General features: G+C 42.9%; 1 non-coding gene across 1 annotated transcript; it reads right to left on the bottom strand.

The window, feature by feature from the left end:
• Positions 1-5,393: 5,393 nt before the first annotated feature.
• Positions 5,394-5,586, bottom strand: LOC114626374. Its single transcript, XR_003712227.1, has one exon. It is a non-coding gene; the product is annotated as a U2 spliceosomal RNA (small nuclear RNA).
• Between the last annotated feature and the right edge of the window lie 2,446 nt (positions 5,587-8,032).

Here is an 8,032-nt window from a genome sequence, read left to right on the forward strand (position 1 = left end):
CATCGTGGTGGTTGAAGAGATCAGTTTGCATTACACAGCTATGCATAAAGTGAACACTATTCTTCCCAACTTCATAGCAGACCTGTACAAGCAGCTCTAAAGGACTAGTTCTTGATTCTTGGTAACCTAACACTATCTGATAACCGTCTGCAGATAGATCATCCCACAGCAGTATATTTTATGGTTTATTTAGTGTGTTTAGAGGGAAGTCATTACCTTTACGCTGTGTTGAAATGGAATTTATTATTCCTGTCATCTGTCACCTATCTGCGTGTTTAATTATATCTGTGCTCAACTTTGTAGAGGATCACAAAGGTGGTATTTTTCCTTACCTTATACAGAAGTCAAATATTAGAGGAGAAAACCACGAAGCTCCCTCCTAGAAATACTGAAAACCTAACCACAACAGAGAGACCGAAGGAGTTTCCTGCTCTTCCTCTTAAGCATGGTGGCTAGGCTCAGCTTCGTCCTAGACTCTTGTCTAAAGAGATCCAATCCAGGGAATGCCCTATTTGCTGCAACAAGAGAGAGTGGGCAGCCTTACTCCTGATAATTTCACACTGCCGTGCGTGTGTGTGTGCACACGTGTGTGTGTGCACACGTGTGTGTGTGCACACGTGTGTGTGGAGGCCATAAAGAAGCATTTTGTGTCTTCCTCAATCACTCTCCACTTTATTCATTCAAACTGGGTTACTCAATGAACCGTGAGCTTGGCTGCTTTGTTCTTGTCTCTGACTCTCCAGTACTAGGAATACAGGCACACATTCTTTCCTGGCTTTTTAAGGTGGGTTCTGTGGATTCAAACTCAGGGCTTCATACTTATTCAGCAAGTGCTTTACTAACTGAGCCAGGTATTCTCTTTAACAGTCCCTGCAACCTGCCCTGTCAATTCTTCATGTTGCATTTCTGATTGTAGACGTCCATCTACCTACAGAATCACTCCTTACGCTCAACCTAGTTATTCTCTGGAGATCCAGTGTCATCCTCATATCCACAATACTTCACCGGCCTCACTACAAGCCAGATAAACAGTATGCTTTAACCGGAGTCTCACATTTAAGCCTTTCACCGACCCTACGAGGTAAATGCTCTTATTCAACTTTTCTGGCTCTTGAAATAGCATGCAGTATATAGGTGATATAGGTGGGACTAGAACCCAGACAGTCTCTCAGCTACTGTTCTCCAGTTCCTCCTAACTCCCACACAGATAGAGAGTGAGGCATTTGAGCAAGAGGAGCCTGGCATAGGACAGAACCCAGCTGGACAGAAGGACTCTGCCGGACCCTGATTTTCTCTGAGTTCTTTCAGTGGTAAGAAGCTTTATTCATTTCCTTTGTGCTCAGATTAGCTTTTGATTATTTTATCCACACAAAATGCCAGAGACAACCCAGATTGTACTCATTAAGGGCTATCATGCCTCCTGTCCGTTGTTTACAAGAAGGGTTCTGCTTGGCCTCAGGTATGTTTAGGTGGAGTCACCTTAGGAAGTCAGGAGCTACAGAACCAGAGCTTTAAAAAAGCTTTCAATATATATCTTTGGTAAAAGAAAAGAATAGAAAAGACTAAAAGTATAGATTCGATTACAAGCCTCATGTTGGCTCTGTGGGCAAGAGTGGTGTGTGTGTGTGTGTGTGTGTGTGTGTGTGTGTGTGTGTTCAGGTACATGTACATGCATGTCTGGAGTCCAGAGTTTGATACTGGTTATCTCTCAATTACCAATTACTCTTCACCTTATTTTAAAGGCAGGGCTTTTCACTGAACCTAGTGCTCTTCGATTCAACTAGACTAGCTGTCTAGGAGGGTCCAGGGATCCTTCTGTCTCAGCCTCTTCAGCCCCACTCCAGGATTACAGATTTATGCTGCTGCTTCTTGGTTTGTCACATGGGTGCTGGGGATGCAGGCCCCACACATTATAGATAGATTACAGATAGATCTTCACACTTGCATTGGAAGCACTTTACTGACAGAGCAACGTTGTCAGACCTTTAATGGTGGCTTTTGAATGGTGCATCCCCAGTAAATATCTCAGGGAGCCTAAATAGTTATATTGCAGAGCCAATAAAAGTCTTTATGAGGAGAAAACCAAAGCAAGACTAGAGCTGGGAGTTAGGCTTGTGGCTGACAGGGTGCCAAGCAGAAACCCAGTTAGGTAAAAGGAACCTTCTTATTTGATGAAAACAAGTGGCCAAGGAAAAGTCTCTGCATGGTGGGAAGACAACAGATTTACTGGGTTTTAGTGTTTGGCTGTGAGTTCTGAGCAACAGAAACAGGAAGGAAGCAGCTCTGCACTGCATCTGACCTCTTAGGAAACCTCGAGATGGGGCACAGGATAAGCCCAGTCTTCTCCTGCTTCATGTGCAAGATTCATGGAATCTTGAAACGCACCGGCCTTCTCTTAAAAGAAAATTTCCAGCACCCAGTGGTGAAAAATGACCACCACCCGAATAGAAGGTTCTGGGTGGCAGGGACCAATCTGATCTCTTTCCTGAGCATCTGGAGCACAAAAGTTGCTCAGGGGAAGATTCGAGGAACAAACACTCCCGGGGCCCAATCATTGAGAGTAGCCAGAGAAATATCTGGGAGTTTTTTTCCCTATTATTCATATGAACAAAGATAACAGAGAAGAAGGAGAAGAAGGGGAGAGACCAGAGAGATGGAGACACAGAGAGAAGAGAAGTAGGAAGAGTAGGAAGGGGGGAAGAAGGCAGAAGAGAAGGGGAGGGGGGAGGAGGAGAGGGAGGGGAGGGAGGAGGGAGGGAAGGGAAAGGAGAGAGAAGATAGAGATCATTCCTCATCTGTTATGACAACTGAGCTATTTTTGTTCATATCTATTTTGTATTTGTGACTTCCTGCAGAAAAGATGTCAGATGATTATGATGAAATAGTCCTGTGCTATGTGTGGTGTACGTGCACCAGCGTGTGTGTGTGTGCGTGTATGTGTGTGTGTGTGTGTGTGTTTGAGGTTGACTTTAATTCTTCAGTTTTGCTGAAGTGACTTCCTTACTTCCCCCCTGATTCAGCAGTAAGCACTGAGAATTATAAAAAGCAGGATTAGCTCACAAACAAAACAGCCCGTCCCTGCCTAATAACACAGCTTAGTGATAATGAGGGCAAGGCACTCTGGGAAGGCCACGCCCCTTCAGAAGTCTTAGGACATCTAAATTGGGAGTTGGTGATCTTGTAAACAAATTCAAATTACCTTCCAGCAAAACCCCAAACTACTTGTTGGAGATGGGTTTTGGCTAGAAGATGTGAATCCAGATCAAAATCAAAAGCCACATGAATACTAAAATAGCCAAAACAGAGACGCAGTCATTACAGGAAACTCATGCGGCTTCAAAGGAGGTTTAAAGAAGGAAGAGCTGCAGCCAGAAGAGCTGGTGGTGTTGCCTGTCTGTACTGGAAATGTCGACATCCTTTGGAGAGGAAGAGGAAGGAGTTAGCGGTGCCAGACAAGCAGCTGAACAATGACAAGACAGGAAACCGGGCTGCTGATGACAGTGAACTGCAAACCGGGCAGGAGGGAAGCATCAAAGTTACCGGGCCGCTGAAGACTGTCGGCAGGGACAAAGTTTAAGCCGTGAGAGGTTCAGAACCAGCCACAGGACACACACACTGTCTAGCGGGTAGCCAAGACTCCATTTATATCTGTTGAAATATCATGGAAGGGCCTTAGTCCTATCGCAATCATCCCAGGAATAGTCTATTGTATTTTGCCCGGGTTCAAACATTGCCTTGAAGGGCAGCCATTCATATGTGAGAGAACACTGTTGTATATGTCTCACCATAGAGTTGGTTAATGTTTACAGGTAACAGTATATTTGTTTCCAGTACTTTATGGAAAATATAATTTAATCCCAAGGTTAAAAGGCTAAGACAGAAGAGGTGTAAGAAATGAACTCAGCTGTCTTCCTCCAGAGCTCATGCTCTAAGCCCTCCTCTCCATCTTGCCTAAGAAGCCCCGTAGAGTCGAGGGATGATGGATTTATGGTATTGCCCTGAACAAACTTTCAGCTCATTTCTATTTACATCTGTTCCACTTACCGGAATTCCTGTCACTGTCCCTTGTCAACCTTTACAGGGAGAGATAGCAGCTAAATGCTCAGAATTGAAGAGCAACCCAAGAGCCCATAAAGCAGTCTAGGCTAACAAAGCCTGGAATGGAAGAGCACTGAGCAAAGTGGGTCAGTTTTACTGATCTTCTCAGAAAGTCAGAAGTGGAATCCTTTGACCAGATGAGGGCGTGACCAGTAAGCTCTTATTTAAGAGTAGCAATATTTGGAGGAAGACTACTTTATCAATAATCAAATGTAAGTATTACTGTTATTATTAACAACTTGACATAGTTAAGTGATGTAGCAAGGCTTTAGCTACTTTGTGATTATTCTTTCTTCTACCCTTCTCCATCCCTTTTCTTCTCTTTCAACCCCCTAACACTAGATAAGATAGAAAAAAGGAGAGAAAGGAAAGGTGGTGTTATCATTAATATATGGGACTGTTCCTGCTAATAGTGGTCTTGAGTTTCCTGGGGCAAGTTTGATCTTTGCTGTGCTAGGCAAGTGCTCTGCCACTGAGCTAGCATTGCATCCTGATGTCGGGTTTTTTTTTTTATTTTTGTTTTAAGGAATGAAAACTTTAGAGATTGTTTTCCTTATTTGACTGACACCTTGGGGTTGTGTAATGCAGAGGACACGCATCTCAAACATCCAGGTCCCATTTGGATGGCGGTTCTAACCCCACTGCTCAGCCATGTCCCATGGGGATGGCTGCTCAGAGTGACTTAGGATCTGAAGATACAGAATTCCAAATGCATAGAAAGGCTGACAAGTATCCATGGATGAGATCTACTTAAGTACCAAGGAGAGTTCACTCAGTGCACATTGCCATGTAAGGGACAAGTTGTAAGGCACATTGTGTGGCCACAGTGGAAGAGCATTTTTATTTTTATTTTTTTGAGGAAAATCCAGAAATGTCTTAATAGTTTTATGATATTGTTCATGTCAAAATGCCTTCTGAAGCCAGACTGTGGAGGCCTGAGAGGCTGTCAGCTTTACTCCATGTGAAACCAAGATGTATAGACAGCTACAATTTGCTTTGAGTTAAACTAAGGGAGTTCAGCTATATTTATACACTGTTACATTATACAGAATGTCATGTTACCTTTTAGAGAATAAAAGGATAGAAATACTTAAAATATTAGAAAAAAACTCACTCAACATATAACTTTTTATTAAATCAGATACTATTATATACTACTATAATGGTAATATTTTTATTTTTGTCCAGTGCTTGGAATTGAACCCAGGGCCTAGCCCATGCTTACTAAGTACCCTATCACTGAGCCACACACCAGGTCATTTGGGTCTATTTAAATAGTATACATTCCCTCTGAGGGAGGGTGCACTGTTCTTGGAGGTACTGCAGTACTAGGTCAATTCATGGTATTAGACAGAGCAAGCTCGTATTCTACCTCCTATTTCTAAAAAATCCATTTAATACATTATCCTTTGATAAAGGACATATCAGATAGTCAACTGGTAAGAACAGACATCATTTTTTCTCTTAGGGAAATCACAGAGAAGTGACCCCAACCACAAGCTCCTCTTTTTGTTTGTTTGCTTGATTTGTTTGTTTGTTTTGTTTTGAAGACAAAGTTTCTCTATGGAGCCCCAGCTGTTCTGGAACTTGTTGTATAGACCAGACTAGCCAGGGCTCACAGGCATCCTCCTGCCTCTATCTCCCAAATGCTTGGATTAATGCATGCACCACCATACCTGGCTTCACAAGATTCTTAAAAAATCAAAGGAACTACTGAAATATTCAAAAGAAAACTGAGGTGATTTTTCTTGAGGCTGCTCTGCCCATTAGTTCTGGTCTTTATTTCCATGGATGTTTTGGATGGAAGGAACTCGTGGCTGACCTCACATCCATTCCCTTCCGGTCTCTGACAGAGCTCCAGCTTTTAGCTGGGCATGGGGCCAAGACGTGCTGACCTAATGGGCCCCGGGAGACATCGCAGGAGTGGCCCACGTTGGATTGTCTCTCTCCAGGCTCTTCTATCTGAGAAAACAAACCCCAAATTCAAACTTATTGCTTCTGAGACCAGAGACTTGTCGCTTACATTTCCTTTAAAGTCCAGCATAGCTCACTCCCAGCTGTTCCTAATCCCAGAACTGTGAGGGATTTCAGAGTTCAAACACCTAAGACAACTGGAAATCTGGAGCTCAGCTTGAAGCAACAGGCTTAGTTGTTATCTTTCAATTCTCTTAAACACCCCAAAGTCAGTTATTTAATCTTCTATTTTTAGCTTTGGGACATTTGATTTTGATAAAACAGACAAGGAAAACAAAATGACCCAAGATTTCTTTAGTTCTAGATTCTGTCTCTTTATCTGTCTGTCTGTCCCTACCCCCCTAACACACACACACACACACACACACACACACACACACACACACACACGTCCCTAAGTAATATTCAACAGCAGCCTGCTTCCTTTTGGTCAGAATATCTAGTTTTCACATACTCATGTTCTACTCTGAGTTTGTAATGTTCCCCTCATATGATTCTCAGGATACGTTCATGAAGTAAGGAAGAAAAATATGAAGTATTTCCATTTCTTTATGTAGAAACCCTTTTCATCCTCATTATAACTTTGAGGTATATGGACTTTTATCATCCTATTATGTATAAATGAGCATTTTGGAATGCCCACATCATCTGCTCCAAGGACTTGAGTAGAAGCTGGCTTTCAGTGCAAAACTGTGGGCTGGGTGGCTGGGTGCCAGTGCCAGTAAGTGAATAAGGAAACTGGAAGTTAAAGGAGGTATCAGAGTCAAGACATTGGAATTAAAATTAGGGTTTGCTCGCTCCTATTTCAATTCTTTTCCCATTACACCACCTTGCCTCTCCCCAGAACTTCATTCTCCAATTTGCTGAGTTGTGCGTGTGTGGGTGTGTTGTTGGTGAAAGGCCCTTTTCAGAAGGTCAGCCACAGTGAACTTCAGCTGATGTCCTAGCACAGCACTCCACACATTACAAAAAGGATTGCTTTCGCTGGCTGCTCTCCCAACCCTCACACCGGCACTGTGCCCACAGCCATTGTCTCTGACAAGTGACTGTGCTGGCAGCGTAAGGTCCCCTGAGTCTTTCACATAGCTAGCCAGTACCCATCTCCGTCCTTCCCCCTTGCTTCACTCACTCACGTCAGCTGAAATGTTTGTTCACTCAGGAAAAGGTTTCAGGAGACTTTGCACCACCATCACTGTTGTGGCTTTACAACTGTTTAAACGTTTGAACTAGAAAACGTAAGAGTGACCACAGACCCTAGTATTTAGAATATTTTCTTTCTTCTGAAAGAGTTGAGAGGTATCAGAAAAGGCTGGAGCTAACACGTTGCACCACACTAAAGCATGGCTAAACTAAACAGAGTTTTGTTGGAGTTTGTTTTTGTTTGTTTGTTTTTGCTGGGTACTGAAATAAATATTAAAATTCATCTAAGTTGGCAGCATGTAAGGCAGTTTAGGCCCCATTGCTGGCAGTGAACTACTGGACAAGATTCTGAGATTACTGTTTACTAGACGCTTGGCTGCAGAGAAGAGAATTTAAAGCTCTTGTTTGAGCCTCAGCGTTTTTTAGTGTATATTAACAGTACAAGACAGCACCTTCATTACGTCTTCACACATACATGTGTTGATCCTCCCACTAACCACATAACCACATTTACCTCTCCCATTTACTGCTCCCCCTCTGTCCTATAATAGTCTCTCTCTCTCTCTCTCCCTCTCTCCCTCTCTCCCCCTCTTTCTGTCTCTCTTTGTCCCCCTGTCCTTTCTTCTCTAATGATACATATCATAAAACGTTCAACTCATGGTTCTGATTCTGGCTGATTTCCATTAGCGTGATGATCTTTAGTTTTATGGTTCTATCTCTTTTCCTGAAAAAACAACATGATTTCCTTTTCCTTAATAACTGGATAATATTCTTCTCTCTCTCTCTCTCTCTCTCTCTCTCTCTCTCTCTCTCTCTCTCT

This window comes from Grammomys surdaster, unplaced genomic scaffold (assembly GCF_004785775.1).
Source record: "Grammomys surdaster isolate TR1022 unplaced genomic scaffold, NIH_TR_1.0 233, whole genome shotgun sequence".
NCBI lineage: Eukaryota > Metazoa > Chordata > Mammalia > Rodentia > Muridae > Grammomys > Grammomys surdaster.